Raw genomic sequence first — 20,194 nt, 5'->3', positions numbered from 1 at the left:
ACTCAATTCAATGGATGTGCAAGAGAAGAGAAATAAGGAGTATAATTAAGAAAAATATAGTTATGCTCACACAAGACCCCTTCCTCAAAAAAGAAATTAATCAAGAGGGTAAAATGATATTTCGCAGAGCTGATAACTTAAAATCAAAATTAACACATAGCCATTTTTCAAAAGAAGGCAATACTAATAAAGGTAAAAATACCAGTAGTGAAAAAAACTGGCTACCACAGAGACCCAAAGGCTACCATCAGTGTGGTAAAGACAAATGTCTAGTTTGCAAAATGGCCCCGAAAAAAACTATCAGTTATCAGACAACAAACAGTGAAGAAACCTTTCAGATAGATAACTTCATAAATTGTGGCTCTACCTATGTTATATATCTGCTTACCTGCGGATGCGGGAAGCAGTACATAGGTAGGACCACCCGTACATTACATGTACGAGGAATGGAGCATAGGAGAAATATACTGAACGGAGCGAAGTCACACCCAGTTTCAAATCACATCCATAAATGTCAAAAAGGAAGAATCGAAGATGTCACACTGATACAGTAGGTATCGAAATCATTAAAAATACCCATAGAGGAGGAGATAGGTTCGGCAGGCTTTGCCGCCGAGAAGCTAACTGGATATACAGAATGAACTCACTGATGCCTAACGGTTTAAATGATGCGATATAACTGAATAATATATGATCTCAGTATACTCCCATAGTTTACAAATTGCTTCCTGTCTATAACCCCCCCCCCTTCTCCCCCCCCTCCTCAATCCCTATCCTCTCAACCATATATATTTCCCCTTGACTTCTGGTTCATATAAGGGTATGGATTAGAGATATGGATATCTCCAGCTAATATTGATCATGGAACCTATTGATGTGGGACCGGAGGTCTATCCGGGCCATATCTTAGGATCCATGAAAAAGGTTTTAAGAACTTTATATCAATATATTAGGTTTTATGATTAAGGATAAAAATTCTATGAAGCAATTGATGTCAGCACTATGAGATGTGGGACCGGTGGTCCATCCGGGTCACATCTTTTGTAGTCTCGAAAAGGGGTGGCAAGATGCCATATTTAGATTGACGTCAGCACCACGAGTGTTAAGTGCTAATAATGCCCATAATAATATAAAATCTTTCTGTCTATTCCTTATACTTAGGGTATGTAAAACTCTCTATAGAAACGATATACATTTATATATGTATAATCCCTCTATCTGGTATAGTTCTCGTGCAGGTATTTTGCACATGTGCAGCGGTTTTGGTCCTTCTGCGCACATGTATATAAACCTGTAAAACAGTATTAATAGCATCGAAAAGTATATATAATAATTTTATAAGATCCATTTTGGAGTAATTTTTGTCCTATTAATGAACTGTTGATTATGTCATTATAATCCTTACTACATCTTTGTGAACCTATGCATGTAAAATAATATTTTACCCACAGCAGATGGGAAACCCTTAATTATGTCTAACTATTTAACCGTCTGTTATGTATATGTATTTATATGTATTTTTCAGAGTGTGAGCTTCACACCCGACAAATGCCATATATGATATAGACTCCTTCTAGTAATGGAGTAATAGATAGTGATAAACCAGATATTTATCTGATAAGATTAGATATGATTAATAACCCAAACCAAATTTATTTACTTTATTACCTTTAAATATAACGGCAACGCTGAAATGATTGCACACCCACACAACCTTATTATAAAATGTATGGCAATGCTTTACTTAAAGAATAGCTTCATTACAGGTATTTTGCAAATGCAGACTAACACAAGAAACATAAAATTGATTAGCTAATACTGAAACAGTAATTCTAAATCAAATCAAAATGGACACCTTTCAAGGACAGTGATCAGCCATGATTAAACCTCCTTCATAGTTACCTCCAGCCCCCCCGTGCTTGCGTGTTCTTCCTCAACTGCCTTAACCACTCCCTCTTTATGCCCAATATTTATACTTTATTCAGCTCAGTTATTTCATTATTCATATGGCCTAAAATGTGATTGGATCAGTCAGTATTGAATTAATGATATTATAATCAGTCACGTCATTTCAGACTGGTAACTAGGAAGAGAAATTTCGAGGTCTCGTTGACCTGGAGGCCTTGGGGTCTACGCATGCGTACCCCGTTATCTGGTTAGTTCTCATTTCTAGACAAAACTGTGCAGACTGGCTGTCTGCCCTTGTCCTCTGTTACATCAATAAGGCATTCTTAAACCCAGAAATCCAAAACAATATCTCATAAGAAATTACATATTTCAGCAGTATTCTGACTCCACACGCCATCTTGTAACGAGATATGCAAGTCATGCCTAACAAAATGGCTGCTGCTTCTAACATATAATAACTGTTTAGCGCAAAGGGAAGGCCTCATACGCAGTGAATAGTACATTGTGCAACAAGCTAAAGTCATCTGCAGCAATAATAACAATATTTGAGAAAACAGAGTATAACAAAAGTATATAATTATTGATGCGTTATTTCAGTTTTAACAGTCCATCCTCTGAACTTCTCCAAAGAAAGTTCATATCTCTTGCAAAACGCATCATTTGTTTCTCTCTTAATACATCGGAAAACCTTCTTGAAGCATTTCACTAGTATACAGAAAAATCAATAATATTATCTTGGCAAAAACATTAAACTTCTTAAAGCATATATAACATTGACTTATGCGAACCAGTTATTGGGGTTCAACCAAATAAACCAACTGTAGGGAATCACATCACTCACACCTGTTCAATAAACTAAATTTTTTCAACCCAAATAATTTAATTCAACTTTCCTTTTAACGTCACCATCAGTTTTGTACCATATTTTAATTATATTCACAAATTCAAATACAATTTTATAAACTTGGGATAATGTAAATAAGTGTGTTTATTTAATATACCATGTGTTACTTTCAAATCTTCATGTTGAATCACCACTGTATTAATTAGTAAAAGTACATTTTATTACAATAGATCTTGTTTGTAACCATTTAGAAACCTTATAATCCTTGTGGTAATGTCCATGGCTTATGAGACAGTATGTTTGAGAAAACATCATAAGAAACAATTCAATGAGTACACTTTTTATCTATCTAGATGTTATACTAGCACACCCAACTCTGTCACATAACTACATGTTTTGTGGTACTCCAAAATATCTCCTGTTATTACACTCTTTACCAATTTTAAACCTAGGGAGAGTCAGTAACCTTATAAGATTCACTTGTGTAAATCCTACATAGAAAATTAAGTGTTGTTTGATTTGACTGCAAATATAAGTAGCCATTAACCCAACATTACCAGAGTGATACCGTAGATGACAATATAACCAACAATCAGTTTACCTTATTGTTCTTTCTATCAGCTCATGATGAGCGTCTTAAAGAAGAAATGTCAGTTTGCATATAGATATTATGTTTGCACCATTGTTACCATCCTTATTTAGAATGCCTCTTCTTTACTGATACCTTAACTAGATGTATTCTATCAATGGTTCTGGTGTGGGCGTTCTTAGTTAGTTATTACTCATATATTTATTTTAAACCTTCTAATTAGTTTAACATATTGGCTATCAGTATTTTATTACCATCCTCTGATGCATACCGAAACCTGGGAGCATCAGTAGTATGATGTATATGTGTGTCTGTTATGATTATAACTATACTTGTGGGATTAAAATTAAAAGCAGAAGTAGAATACACCACCATGACTCTAGTAATACCTCTTTGATAACTATACACACTGTCCTTGCCAGCAACCAATCCCTGGTAACCCTCATTCACTATAAAAATATGAAAACTTAAAAAAAAAAAAAAAAATGACTTCTTCAGTTAGTTAGTGTATGGGAAACTTGGTCACTCATGGGAATCATTGTTTTACACCTTGTCCACAACCCGCAGGGACACCACTAAGGGTATCCCCCGATTCCGTGGACCTCTTCTTGCCCACAACCCGCAGGGACACCACTAAGGATGCCCCCCGATTCCGTGGACCTTGTCTTGGTCTGTGTGGGGGCCCTGGACAGGCCCATCATCAAATAAGTTTATTAAGTTAGAATCACAGTCACAATATTTATCTGCATCAGTTTCTATTTCTTTCAACTGATATCACCACCAGGTCGGAAACCTTCTTGCAGTGAGACGCATTAATTCAATCGGTTTGTTTCACAGGGACGGGTCTTGCCTTTGATCTACGAGACCTTTAATTGTAAGAATTTTCTCACCATTGCATAGTCTCCAGGCTGGACCTTATAACAACATCCCTTCATAAGCTTGTTTGCTTTTCTGGTAAAGTATTTAGATGATGTGAGAATTAGAGTGACAAGTCTGCTGCTGGATGTTGAATAGGAATTGATGGTCTCCCAAAAAAATGTATATATCAATTAAAATAATGATCTTATAAGGGGACAGGTTCAGTGGCTGCTGAGGAGTAGTGTGAATGTCATACAAAACCGAAGACAAAACTTCAAGTCAACTCATGGTAATTTCCTCACCCACCCTAAATAATGTGTTCTCAATGTGCATTTGTTAACATGTTCAATTTTGACTAAAACCTTTTAGTGAATGGTGAGTGCAACCAACCTTCAATACCCATATATTGACTTATTCCTTAGAATACCTTTCCTGTCAAATATGTACCTCTATGATTTTTTTTTTTAATACCATATACCTTATGGGATAACATGTCTGAACACTAATTTCTCAAAACATTTCTTTGCTGTAAAGGATGCTGTACATGGGACAGCTGGGATGTTCCTTCTAATCAAGATAACATATCAGATACCATTTAAATATAATGACAATTTTAAATGCATGTAAATTCCCCAAAAAATATTTTTAACCTTAGGAATGGACCAGTGGTAGGAGAAATGTTTGATGGTTCTATAGGAATAATTTTCCTGAGTTCATTCTTCTGCAGATGCGTTTGGGCCTCTGCATAAGATGAAATCAACATACATGCCCTCTCTCTCCTTACATGGGTCATCCCATGGGCAGCTTCCGCATATGCCAGGAGGAGGGGTTTGAGGAGCTACTGATCTGCCCCCACCATCTTTACATAGGCCATTAGCCTTTTGACTGCATCCATTCATCATCCATTGGCACATTCCTGTTGATGCTTTATGAGCTTCTGCTAAAAAAACATTAAATTGTATAGTGATGTGATTCACAACAGTGGCAATCTTATTTTTGTTACCAAGTGCAACAAGATCACTTTATAACATGTGAGCTTGACACTTAACAACTACTGCCTTTGCAGGGAGTTGCACAGCCTCAATGAGCTCCTTTACTTGCTGTGATATTAGCGTATTATATCATAGCAAAATCACGATGGAAAATGAGGATCTCTAAATCCAATACTACCGCATATCCCGTATATGGCCATCCTGAGTCTCCTTGTTGGTGACAACTACAATCTTTGTAGATGGTAGTGGCGTGTCAGAGATATCAGGTCTAATTGGAGAAATTTTGCTTTAAATATTCCTCACAATCTAAATGTTCTAAATCCTGCCTCTCATCCATCCTCTGGGACTCCCGGGTCCCACCAGGTAGCAGAGTAGCAGGATTTAGCGTACCACACCTGACAATGGTCAGGTCATGTGGCGCTGGGAGCAAAAGTTCCCAACGAGAGAACCATGCACTGGAAATGTGTCTTGTCCGTGAAGAGTTCAGTAAGAAAAGATGTAGAATTAGAGACACATAATGTGCGGTGTTCTGTCATTTCTATACAAAGGCTGCAGCAGCCGCCACAGTCCTTAAACATGTTGGTAAAGCAGATACCACTCGGTCAAGTGTGCAACTGTAGCACCTGATGGGTCTATGTGAACCCCCATGTATATGTTTTCAAACTCCCAAGGCCTCTGCTTGTTGTTCATTACAGTAAAGACAGGTATATGATAAATCTGATATATCCAGTGCTGTGGTTTCTGTCAGTGCGTGTATCAGAGCCTCAAATGAAGCAATTATGTCAGTATTTTGTACTTTGTCAGCTCTGTGTCAGTTAGATTTAGTAGTAGTAATAGAAAAGGTGTCAGTAAGAGAATCCTGTAAAGAATTTAAACACATCATTATATCATAAACATATTAAATCAGCATGGTGGTAGCAATCATGCAACTCATTGTGGGACATAGTGGGGCTGTCCATAAAACTTTGGCTTAATTAAGTCCACGTATATTGGACTGTGCTGTAAATAAATGTATTAAGTACTGACTATTTGCTATATGATAGTAAGAGATATGCAGATCATAAACCAATGACTAGATGACTGTAATACTTCCATAACTGTAAAATGAATTGATTTACACTAAAAAAAAATAATACGAATAATCGCATTGGGTAGATAACCTGCAATAACAGAGTGTTGCAAATACTATGGGTATTAAATAGTATGCGTTGTTGTAAAATCTGGAAAAAACTATTTCTTGTGGTCCATAGATGTTTAGAAACTTGTGACATGATTAGTAATGAAAAACTCATCAAAATCCTCTAACCCCGTGAGGGTCCTCATATCGGTTAGTGCCTTCTGACAGCCGTCTCTCATGGATTCCTGTTAATAATACACAATTTCTTCCAAACCACTCTGAGAAAAAACAATCATTAAATCATTACAAATATTTGAGAGAATATCATGATTAGTTGTGCAGCAAATGCGATTTACTAGTAGCAGAACCCAGTAGTGCTGCACCTAATTGTGACCTCCATTCCTTATTTGTGGGCTCATATGCATGACCAATGGATCTAGTAAAGTGGCAACATGCAATCAGATAAATCAGTAAGCATAAAAATGCAACTCAATATGCATCTTATAATAATCACTATAAAATCTGCATTTTTCAATAAGGGCTTTAATAAGGATTCTGCAGAGGTACCTGCAGACTCAATATTTTTTCTAAATAATTTCTAGTGGCTCAGTAATAATAATAATAATAATAATATTTTTTTTTTTTTTTAAAACACTTGCTTTTTCTGTGCAAAATGAAATGCATCAATTTGTAAATTAATCTTTTCTCTGGAATAGTCACACCTCTATTGGCTGTAATTTTTATTTAAATAAAACAAGCAAAAGCAATAGCATTATTAAGCTCAGACATCATATTAGCATTTGTCATTTGGAAAAAAAAAATGGCAGTTTTTAAACAGATGTTGACAAAACAACATTATCACTTGAGGGAAGCAATGGGGAGGGGGCTGGAGGTCATCCTTGGGTATGGCTGATCACTGTCCCATACAGAACATTGCAATAACTTTAATCTATTCATTGTGCTTTTTCAAAAGGGTAAACAATATCTTCAATTCTAAAATCTTTCATGTCCTTGTTATGGAAAACAGTTCTGTGACACTCCTTGGATATTTCACATTATTTAGGAATAAAACTTTACTCTCTTATCAATCTCATTAACCATTTCCTGCCTTTAATCTCCTACAGAGTTATTTCTGATGTTACTCTCACCTCATCACTGCAAAAAAACTTCTTCCCTTCTGCTTTTTCAAAAATAAACAAAAAATTTCAAAATTATTCTTTTTTTCCCCATTTTTTTCTTTTTCTCCCTAAGGCTCTAAAAGACATATCACCTCTCCTCACTTCTCACTGAACAGAATTAACCCCTCAGTGGGACAGTACAATCTTTCCAAACATATGTGGGTTAGTGGGATATACTATCTCAATTCTTGAAGCTTTCACCACCTGCCACCAGACCATTGCGCGTTCACTCTCATCAAATAATCATTACCTCACAGGTGCATCATCATCGCCAATTCCAACTAACTATGACCAGCATAGTATTTTCTATTCCTTCTCACTTGCTCACACTAGTCACATACTCAGAGAACTTTCTGTGATCCCATACAAATGCCTAAAACGGTGTTACCTCTTTCAAAGACAAAAATGTAAATAAAATAAATGAAAAATGTCCCCAAAAAACCTAACCATGCGTTATGTGTCATTCACTGTTACCACACCTACGCCTTCCACATCCTGTCATTCCTTGTTACCAGTCTTGTGGGTCTCTACTGTCATTCTTTGTTACCAGTAGTCACGTGTCCCACCCCCACCCTTTCTTCTCTTGTTATGTTTCCCCATATATTCTACCTTGTACGTAGGTGGCAGATACCCCCTGTGAATCTCGCTACCGGTCAGCACTCTTCACAGGAAAAAATCAACTCATCAAATCAGAAAAAAATTATATGCAATATGTCATTCTTTGTTACCATATCTGCACATTGTCTAAGTGATCATTACACGTTTAGATCACTATCTCCCTTGGTTATCTAGCTAACTGTGGCCACAGTATTAACCCCTTAAGATACTCTATAAATTTAGTACCCTCCCCCTTTCAAAACAAACAAAATTAAATTAACACAAATCAAAAACAAAACAAAAATTGGCTTAAAGAAAACCCCACAGCCTTGAGTCAGTTATCACTGATTACCTTCCATTCATAAGAATAAAAATAAATCCAGGACTTATCTGCGCATTACTCAAGGTATATCTGATTCAATATATGTATCCAGATTAAGCAAATAGGCAATAGAAATTGCCAACAGAAAACACGGTCTAATATATCAATATGAACCTTTAAGAATAGATGTTATATTGGACTTATATCTCATCGATATATATCACTTTTCTTATCCAAAATGTATTACTCATTAAATGAAAAAAAACATTGAATTCACATGATCATTTCCTGTTTCTTCACCTAACATGGACAACTCCTTATCTCGCATTACATCAACTGAATCCATCACTTTAGAGTTTCCAACTCACAGCTGCTTTGTTTAATAAACCAAAAAAAATTAAATCAAAAACCCATAGCAGAAAAACATCAGTCCTACATTACGGACTTCATCTCCGCAAGACAGGAGACCAAAAAAACTTTACAATGAGATAAACTCGATCTTTCTTTGTTTGTTATAAACAATATTCCAATTAACTTTATTTATTCTGGTGGTAAAAATGAACTGTTACTTGGCTTACAATATTAGCATCTACTCCTTTAAACTCTGTATTTTAACGGACCTCTGTCTATGGATATAAAGAAATTAGCTCAAACTGTTATTGTAATCCGACTGCTTGCTAGCTCTAACAATGCAACGTATACTTAATTATTTATTAACATTTTCTTATATAAACCATATACAGTAGACAATCCGGAGGTTTCCAAACAATACAGATTATGGATAAATCATGCATTCCATTTCTTCCACATGTTGCTGGCCAGTCAACCAGAAAGAGACGTAAATGCACAATCTCCTCTACCTATCTCTAATCACCAAATTATAAGCACGGGAAAACCTACAACAAATATATGCAACTTCTTTAAAATTTATAGATTGGACAAACAAAGAAACTCTAATTATCAAAACAACCGCTACAGATTAGTTACTTCAGCAATATCCTCAGCAGACAATATACACCAAACAATCCAACCGCGGTCAAAAAATAAAAACAAACAAAAAAATACTGTCATTTAAAGAATATTTTTTTTTTTTTAAAGTAGAAAATTTATTGCCAGCATAACCTTTATACCAATATGCTTGCTATAGTCCGCATTCTTTGCAAATAAACTAAAGAAATATTCTTCCTGACTCAAGCAACGTTGTTTACAACTTCTTGCCAAGTTTCTCGCTGCTCTCCTTATCTATTCTCTGACACAGAGAAGAAATGGGCGATGCGGGGGGGTTTAGCAAGCTGACAGTCTGCAAAATGCAGCATTGTCTTTCCATGCCTTAAATTACGATCTATTTGTTTTATAATTAAAGATCGAAGTTTCTTCAAGCAATATTGGATTAGCACACTTTAACAGATGTTGAGAAAGATAAGGGTACACGAAATGCACCGACTTTACAATTTTTTCTACACATTTTTTTTTTTTATTTATTTATTTATTTTTTTAAATAGCTAATTTTTTTTTTTTTTTCAAACTTTGATTTTCTCAACTGACAAAATGTGAAAACCAACATCATTGAATCTCGCTGGGGCCTCCAACTGATAAACCAGATATTTATCTGATAAGATTAGATATGATTAATAACCCAAACCAAATTTATTTACTTTATTACCTTTAAATATAACGGCAACGCTGAAATGATTGCACACCCACACAACCTTATTATAAAATGTATGGCAATGCTTTACTTAAAGAATAGCTTCATTACAGGTATTTTGCAAATGCAGACTAACACAAGAAACATAAAATTGATTAGCTAATACTGAAACAGTAATTCTAAATCAAATCAAAATGGACACCTTTCAAGGACAGTGATCAGCCATGATTAAACCTCCTTCATAGTTACCTCCAGCCCCCCCGTGCTTGCGTGTTCTTCCTCAACTGCCTTAACCACTCCCTCTTTATGCCCAATATTTATACTTTATTCAGCTCAGTTATTTCATTATTCATATGGCCTAAAATGTGATTGGATCAGTCAGTATTGAATTAATGATATTATAATCAGTCACGTCATTTCAGACTGGTAACTAGGAAGAGAAATTTCGAGGTCTCGTTGACCTGGAGGCCTTGGGGTCTACGCATGCGTACCCCGTTATCTGGTTAGTTCTCATTTCTAGACAAAACTGTGCAGACTGGCTGTCTGCCCTTGTCCTCTGTTACATCAATAAGGCATTCTTAAACCCAGAAATCCAAAACAATATCTCATAAGAAATTACATATTTCAGCAGTATTCTGACTCCACACGCCATCTTGTAACGAGATATGCAAGTCATGCCTAACAAAATGGCTGCTGCTTCTAACATATAATAACTGTTTAGCGCAAAGGGAAGGCCTCATACGCAGTGAATAGTACATTGTGCAACAAGCTAAAGTCATCTGCAGCAATAATAACAATATTTGAAAAAACAGAGTATAACAAAAGTATATAATTATTGATGCGTTATTTCAGTTTTAACAATAGAAGAGCTGTAAAGCATTTTTTTTTTAAACGTTTCGAACTATGGTTAACCATCAAATACCTAATTACTGTCACCTCTAGAATTATATAGGTTTTAATAATATGGCTTGGAGAAAGGTATACTGACTACTATATGTGTATAAATTGACTTAGTGCTATATAAGCAGAGGCTTTATAACCCTTAACATCATTATACATAGTGTACATCACTAACTGCTAACAAACCAGTTATTCTAAACAGACTGTCTACTAACCAGTCACTGGACTGATCTAACAAAGGGGCAGATGTATCATAGCAGCACTTATCGCGCCGCTATGATACTTCCTGCTTTTCCTCAATAGCGAGGCGAAGCAGGAAGGGACATCGACAAGATGTATTAACATCTTGTCTGCCGAAGCAGGGGAGCGTTAACTCCCCCCTTCGGCGATGTCCCTTTATGGAGATAGCGCATCAGTTAATACTGATGCGCTATCTCCTGTCCCCCGGCCGGCCGCACTGGGCATGCGCGGGATCTCGCTGTTCACGCGAGATCCCCAGCGCAGCCCAGACCTAACAGCAGGGACAGCGCTGTCCCTGCTGTTTAGATAGGGCTTCGCCAGCCTGATGCTGGCGAAGCCAAACCCGGCTTCGTGCGGAACGGTCAGCGATGCTGACCGTTCATACATTCGGCCTGCTATCATTTTGATAGCAGCGCCGATATGTCCATTACCGCATCCCGGCCGCTTCATACATGGGGAGAAGCGGTATCAGTGCACATAACGTGCGCTGATACCCCTTCTCCCCCATAACGACGGATCATACATCTGCCCCAAAGACCCTAACCCGACGGCTATCTGTTTCCCTCAAAAGAGGTGTTCACCTGAATAACAGGATAAGTTTTTAACCAAAAATAACCCCCCCCCCCCTTTTTTTTGGGGTTCTTGCATGCAATATAGTCACAACCGGTTGTGTATATCTCTTCTTAATTATGTTTTATATCTAGATTGTATGTAATTATATTTTGATGTGCTATATGTTTTTATAAGTGAGCAACTAAATTGCCATAAAATATTTTCTTTCCCTTAAATTGCGCAGTTCTATCATTCCTTGTATTGTTCTATTATATCCCCATCTTTGAACAGCAGCAATAGACGGGAAAGGTTACTAACTATTGATGTGGTCTGGCAAGTACATTTTAATTGTAAATCTGTTCATCTGTCTGTGGCGCAGGGCTACACACTCTTGTAGCGATCGGAAAGAAGCTTCTTGCTGTTCTGGATGACTTGGCAGAGATGGACCTGAATTGTCTGCCTGATGGGACAATGTTGCATACTGTAGGTTATGACAAGGATAGAGCTTTTCTGCCATGATTTTCCTTGCGCACTACTGCACCCTGGCTAAGTATAGTTCCCTTATGGGGGTGGGGGTGGGGGGGGGGTGGGTTAATTACAGGGGGGGGTTTCATTCCCGATGATCTTTTCTGCCGACCTCACCACCCTTTGAAGTCTTCATTTATCAGTCTCATTTACTCCTCCGTACCAGATTGAAATAGAGGAGCATAAGACAGACTCCACGATCACTGTGTAAAAAGACATGCACCAGCAATTGTGGGATGTCAAATTTTCTGAGTTGCCTAAGGAAGAACAACTGCTGCTGTGCCTTTTTGACAGTAGTGCTTATGTATGGCCCCATCTCAGGTCATGGGAAATTCTTGTCCAAAGGAATTGGGTTGTCTTTTGAAGTCTACCACCATCTCAACTGTTTTTTCTCGGGTTAAAGTCTTGGTTGTTCCTGTCGCACCACTTTGTTAGCCTGACCACCTCCCATCTGTATGCAGACTTGTCCCCCTCCTTGATTAGGCCAATGACTGTGGTGATCCCGCAAAGGTTAGGATTTTTACTGACTGCTCAGTTGAGGAGCAGTTATTGGTGTAAAGGGAGAAAAGCAGAGGGGAGAGTACACAACCCTGGGGGGCTCCAGTGCTTATCGTGCAAGTGATGGTTTAGAAGGTACCGGCTTTCACCACCTGTTTCCTAGGAGTTAGAAAGTCCACAATATAGGAACAATTTGTTTCCGGAACTCGAAGGTAGAGAAGTTTGGGCTGCAGGGTATAGGGGGCAATTGGTTAAATGCTTTATAATGCAATGGTGGAAGTGCTCCAAGAATTCCTCCTTTTGGCAAGATATCCAAAATCTATTTAAAGATATATTACAGACATGAGTCCCGCTGAGTCCTTGGACAGTTCTCTTAGGTCTGCCTATCTCTGGCCTCAGCAAAGCATATTCAGTATATATATATATATATATATATATATATATATATATATATATATATATATATATATATATATATATATATATATATATATATATATGGAAAACAAGGGGGGTATCAGAGTGCGCTAGAATACAACAATGGTAGATTTAAACAATCAATGTTTAATAAAATATATAAAATGGTACAAAATATAAAGAGAGCCCCTACAATTAGGGGTATCTCAAAAAGTACAATTTGATGAACAGATATGACTGTAGTTCAATTCAAGTGGTCTTGATCACAAATAGCCCAACGCGTTTCGTCAAAACATGACTTCATCAGGGGCGGATATAGTAATCAGCAATAACCATATAAATCACAAGAACAATAAATTTGTCGCTCGGCAATCTCGAGTCCCTTTTGATATGACAACAGCAATCGTGAAGAGACAGGTGAAATGTAAATTCTATAAACAAAATTCAGTTTTCATCGTGATGTTTTCAGTAATATTCCAATAAGATTTTAGCGGTCACAAATGCAGGAAATATCCAAAAAGAAATATCAAGGAAATTGCCAGATGTATGAAAATTATCAGAGAGCTCAGAGTCCAACAACCAGTCAGCAGGGATTCACCAGTGCAAGTCCTTCACAGGTAAACACGTCCCTTCGCGGGCTTCACAGGTATCCGCGTGCGCTCGCCACGCTTCGGGCTCGGTGGCTCGCTGCGCTCGCCACACTATTCTGTACTCAACTCCATGCCGACGTGGATAGTGGGGGTATGAAAAGGTCGTAGGACGCGTACCGCCGCCCCTTGCGGGCTCGCTGCGCTCGCCACGCTTCGGGTTCACGTTTATAGTGGGGGGGTGGCGTGGGGGTGCATTTAACATTGTAAGCACCCATTAGGGTGCTTATACAATGTTTAATCGCATCGCATCGTATGGCATTGTATGCCATGTACAATGGCATACAATTTGAAAATTGTATGCCATCGCACACTATCGAACGAAATCGCGTCGCATCGCATACCATCGCATGCGTTATGGTATGCGATGCGATGGGCGCCGCCAAAATACACAAGTACCTAAATACCTTTGTAGTGCATTAATACTGGAGCACACCTCTCATTCTCTTGACATCAACCATATGCAGCCACTTTCCTTTTTCCCTCTTTTTCTGATTCTACTATCATCCAAAAACACAACTGAACAAAATACGCTTTGGCCCATAATTCATTTTCTGCTATTAGTGACTATGCACATTGGGCCTGAGTCATGTTTGTATGTATATGTCTTCAGAAACCCCGCTGCAATGCCAGGGGAACAAATATGTTTATATTATTTAGCTTTATTTTAACACAGCAATTTACATATAAGTTTGATCACACCCTCCTAAATATTAAGGGGTGTACACACAGCAGACAGGCAAAACAATTTTGACAAAGCTCATTTTGCCCATCTAGTCAAAATTGCCTAGCACATTGCACCATGTGTACCAGTGGCGTAACTATAGCACCGCAGCCCCCGCCACCGTGGGGGGGGGGGGGGGGGCGCTGTGCATATGGGGGCGCCGGGGGCTGCGGTGCTATAGTTACACCTCCCCCCAATCCCCCGCAGGCTTACCTATTTCGCTGGTCCCGGCGACTCCGTTCTTCTGCTGAGGACCACCACAAAATGGCCGCCCCCATACAGCAGACAGAAACTGTGAAAGGTAAGGCTGCGGGGGATTGGGGGGGTTTGCATGGGTGGCGGGGGGCGCCCCCCCATAATGCCCAAAACGTAGCTACGCCGCTGATGTGTACATTATTCAACTCTCTCTGCACATGTTACATCTGCCCCATTATGGGTTTGCACAATTGCTTGCAGGGCCGGTGCAAGGCACCGGAGCGCCCCAGGTGAGTCAGTGTGGGGGCACCCCGGTGCCGGGGGGGGGGCGGTGGTGGTGGTACCTGTGTAAAAAACTTGCGGCGCCGGCGTCCCTGCAGTGCTGGAACGGGCAGGGGTGTCCGTGCCGCGGAGGTACCTGTGGCGCTGTCATTGTGTATAAAGCTGGGGGCGGCCAGGGGGGTCCCTGCAGTGAATAGAAAATAACTAGCACTTCCCACGCCGCCGCGCGCATAGTGCTAGTTATTTTCTATTCACTGCAGGGACCCCGCCGGCCGCCGCCAGCTTTATACACAATGACAGCACCACAGGTACCCCCGCGGCATGGACACCCCTGCCCGCTCCAGCACTGCAGGGACGCCGGCGCCGCAAGTTTTTTACACAGTTCGCTAACCCTCCATGCTGGGGGTGAGGGGCGAACTGCCGCCCTCCAGGTGCCGGCGCCCTAGGCAAATGCCTAGAGCTGCCTAGTGGTGGCGCCGGCCCTGATTGCTTGCTTTTTTTACTTCATAATTGTAGGATACGGCACCCCCAAAAGTCCAATTTTCTTGTCCAAGTCTTTAAAGTGTGAGCAAAACTTGTCAATGTTGGTGGTTGTATGAAGTGAAAAAACAATGCATATACTAACTGTATAAATCTTTAGCAGTCTTATGTGTAAATATTAATTTTCACCAAAAATATTGGAATTTCTAAAGTCAAACATTACAATTGTTGCTATTGTGCAAAACACTATCGCACAATTATGTAATAAGCTAATTAGTATATAGGCAATTTTTCCTTACATTTATAGAAATGTAATTTGAGGTTATGGTTAATAAAGTGATATCAATGTAATCAAACACGGTGTAATTATAAGAACATATGGTATGAACTAACAGAGGTGACAGATTTATTTTATAACACTGACAGCAGATATCAAATGTGAAAGCACTATCTTAATCATCAAAACAGGATACACACAGTGACTGAGGCCAGCTCTGCAGTATTTTTACTTCAGAAGTTGAAAGACTTAATAGCCTGGCTTTTAATTCAACACACATTTACTGTGTGTCACGGAAAGTGTTTATCTTTCTTAAGTCTATTAATGATCGGTAGTAATATAACCAATATCTGCTACTGGAAATTCTCCTTACTCATTCATTACTTACTAAACAGAGCCAGACTATATTATAATGGAAGACAAAGACCTTTTTGAATAACCTATTTATTTACTTTATTAACATATATAAAACATGCATTTGTATATTTTGTTTATTTATTGGCAAGAACTCCCTATTCATTTTGTAATGGGAACAAATGTGTCCTCTTATTTAGAGCATCTTTATGCCATATGACACAACACCGAAGATGTCCGTCAGGACTGAGGTGATCTGGATGTGTAGCATACTACAGTGTCCAAACAGCGACACTGCCCAATTACAGCATTGCAAGTTTTCCATCAGGCTGCAGATGCGAATCATCTTGACACCGAGCGCACTTTACGGTGGGCTGAATTTGTTGAAAAGTGCTCGCACCTCCATAGGGATGAAAGCAATTTTCAGCGAATTCGTCCCTGCAAAGACAGTGAGTTAGGATTAAATCGGGTGCTGTTTTCAGCGTTAAAACGGCACCTGAACGGCAAGTTGCACCCTTCAGGGTTAATAGGATTGGCCCCATAGCCTTCTTAATGCATAACACTCCAAGGATCCCTAGGTTAATCCCCACATTCTCCACTGCCTATTGTCCAGCCTCTAAAAGGCATTGAGAACACTGACCTGACCCTTGACCCTATAAACAAATGGGGGCGGCAGCACTCACCCTCTCAGGTTAAATGAAGCAATGTTTAAAAAACTGTGCCCACCATGGTAATGGCTTCAATTACATACAGTATCAATGATAGCGGCACTCAAACAGACACATCACCCGAGGCATAGTTTGCAAAGATGCAAAGCCTTTGTTGGCTTTTTCATCATATATGCTTTTATCTTTTTATCATTGTGAGTTGTTTGCACAAATTAAAAATACCTTTGAATCAAAATACTGTACTACACAATTATCTTCTTTTATTGAATACCCCTAGGTGCCAATCCGAAAATTTGTGAAAAGTAGATTTTCTTTTTCTTGCTTTATTTCAGGCAGAAACCCTCCTGTGGGATTTATTTCTTCAATTGCATTCCTTTACGAAGCTATGTATAATTGATTACATTACAATTATTATTGGCACCGTTTGATGTGGTGTAAGGTATTTAAACATGCAAAGTTAGCGCTATATGGTATCACAATTCTTCGATTTTTCATCAGGACATCAAGAACTTGGCCCCCCATAGTGCCATATATGTAATGGCCCCTGTAGTGCCACTTCCGTTATGCCCCCATAGTGCCACATACATAATGCCCCCATAGTGCCATATACATAATGCCACCTGTAGTGCCATATACGTAATGCCAACCATGGTGCCATTTATGTAATGCTTCCCATAGTGCCATTAACAGTACTTAATGCAAACTGTAGCACTGTATGCTTAATGCCCCCAGTAGTTTCATACACGTAATGACCCCCATAGTGCCATATACATAATGCCAACCATAGTGCCATTTATGTAATGCTTCCCATAGTGCCATTTACTTAATGCAAACTGTAGTGCCATTTCTGTAATGCCCCCATAGTCCGATATATACAATGCCCCTATAGTGCCATAAAAACAATGGCTCCCATAGTGCCATATACATAATGCCCCTGTATTTCCATATATACAAAGCCCCCTGCAGTGCCATATAAGGAATACCCCATGTAGTGCCATAAACGTAATGTACCCAGCAGTGCCATATACTGTATGCAAAGCCCCCAAAGTGCCATATACGCAATGCCCTGATAGTGCCACATATGTAATGCCCCCATATTACCATATATTCAATGCACCCCGTAGGGCCATATACCACTGCTTCTGTATTTCTCTTTATGACATATGTACAGCAGCCCTAGCCTAGACTCGTGTAGCTTGGCTCTGCCCCCAGTGCTAGAGGTAGCTCTGCCTTCTTTTTAGAACCTGCTACTGTCACAGGGGGGTGGTATGAAGAGCTTCTAGCTGCCAGGGCTGCTTCTGCCTATCAAACACTATGACAGATGCAGCACCAGCAGCTACAGGACAGCAACAGGGTGCAGAGCAGGAAAAGTGTCTCTCCTGACCAGTGTCTCCCTGCTCTGCATCCTATGGTGCATCCACTGGCACTGGTGAAGCACACCCTGTTTGCAAGCCTATGGTGTAGCATGTCAATACATGCAGAGTGTGGCATCCCACTAATCTGCATGTAAAATGGTGTTGGTGGGTGCTAAATGTCTTTGGATCACTTCCTGGCGGTGCTAGCATATTCATGGTACCAGATTAGCTGGGTGTATAGGGTTTAAGAGTTCTGAACCTATGGTCTTGGTCATCTGGACGACTGCTGTTCTGTTGTTGGGGGCATGCCCTGGGGGTCTTTCTCCATGAGATGCACTGACTTTCGGTCTAGGAATGTGGAGTGGTGGTTAAGGTCTGTTGCAACATAAAACCAGTCTAACGGGAGTACTTGGTCCTGATACTTACCAACTACTGCTAGGCTGCATGTACCCCAACTGAATGTGCATTACCAGGATGCTGCGGATAGTTTCTGGGTCATGTGATTGCGATGTTTAGGTGGTCTGGCAGCAAGCTGTTTGCCAAATGTATTAAGAATTAACAAGTGTAGAATGATAAAGAGTGATTGAGAAGTAGATGTAGGAAGCAGTGATAAGAGTGGCCCATGCCAAACAATCAGCTGCTCTGTATAATTTTATATTATGCAAATTATAGATGAACTTTCAGTGCTGATTGGTTGCCATGGGCCACTTATACTCTGGCTTACTTCTCCATTATCACTGCTTCATACATCTACCCCAAAGTAACAGCCAGTCAGCTCGTTAACTGTCATTTCTCAAACACTTCCTATACCATGGCAGTAGGGAGCTGATTGGCTGGTACTTCATTACTCTTTATGACTCTACACTTTATCACTTGTTAAGACTTAATGCATTTGGCCCAGTGTCTTGCTTGGTTGTGCTAGTACATTCGGTATGTTAAAGCTCCAATGCTTTTCCAATTAATCTTAAGGAGTTCTACCTGTTTGCTGGACTTCAGGTATTAAATCATCATCACACACACACACACACACACACACACACACACACACACACACACACACACACACACACACTAGTTTTTTAGCTTTAGTTTTCAGGGCCAAAGGGGAGGTTGAACTAGTTCCACATCACCATTACAGGTGGTGAAACTGTGGGCCAGATTCAGACCTGTTTGCATAGGGCCGAATTCAGTTGCCATGCGAACAGGTCTGCATCCACCCTCTGCCTTGCAAAATCCTGCCTTGCAAATAGGTTTGCAAGGCCTTTGAATGTAACATGTACAGGTTCTCCTCCATTCGCATCCAGCCAGCTAAAGGAAAAGTTATTCGATTTTTACTCATAATCAAGTGATTTTTCCTCTTGCCCCTGATGTTTGCAGAGTCGCGTAGCCCAGGACTTGCCTGGCAGCTGCGAACAAAACAGCTACTTACTGCTTTTTGCAAGTATGCCCATGGAATGGCCAGGATCCATCCCCACTCCCTGTCAATCATGCTTAGTGTGATCTGTGCATGGTTCTGATGTGTAAAAGTAAAAAATTCATAGGAATCCCCCATACTATGGAACAGCCAGGAGTGTCATGCCACAACCTGGTGGACATTTTTTTCGCAAGGTTCCCCCAGCCATCACATGAACACCATGGTCGGTCAGCCCTGGGCAGGGTTCCTGGGGGAGTGAGGACTCACCAATAAAGTCGTCCCCCCAGTCTTCACCCTTCCGGTGGACGCTGGGCTAATGTGTGTAAAAGATAGATCGAATCACATTGCTTTTTACAGGAGAACTACAAGACCCAGCATGGGGGGCATTAATATGCCCCTGGGTCTCGTAGTTCACCTGTAAAAAGAATGTGCAAATAAGGAGACAAATACCCAGAGCCGAAAATTGCAAATGGTACATGTACGATATGGTGCGATTCTTTTAGACACATAAATATCGCACCCTATTACATTTCACCATTTAAATGTAAAAGATGCTCAATGCTGCCGAGTCACATGGGACCAGACGACCCAAGATGGGCTCTTTAGCGCAATT

At 39.7% G+C, this 20,194-nt stretch overlaps 1 protein-coding gene across 1 annotated transcript in view; it reads left to right on the top strand.

The window, feature by feature from the left end:
* The window catches only part of NTMT2 (N-terminal Xaa-Pro-Lys N-methyltransferase 2), a 143,728-nt gene that overhangs the window by 104,213 nt on the left and 19,321 nt on the right, over positions 1-20,194 (top strand). The window lies entirely within an intron of this gene.

Source organism: Crinia signifera, chromosome 8, assembly GCF_055691185.1.
Source record: "Crinia signifera chromosome 8, ASM5569118v1, whole genome shotgun sequence".
Taxonomy (NCBI): domain Eukaryota; kingdom Metazoa; phylum Chordata; class Amphibia; order Anura; family Myobatrachidae; genus Crinia; species Crinia signifera.
This window is presented reverse-complemented; position numbering and strand designations above follow the sequence as displayed.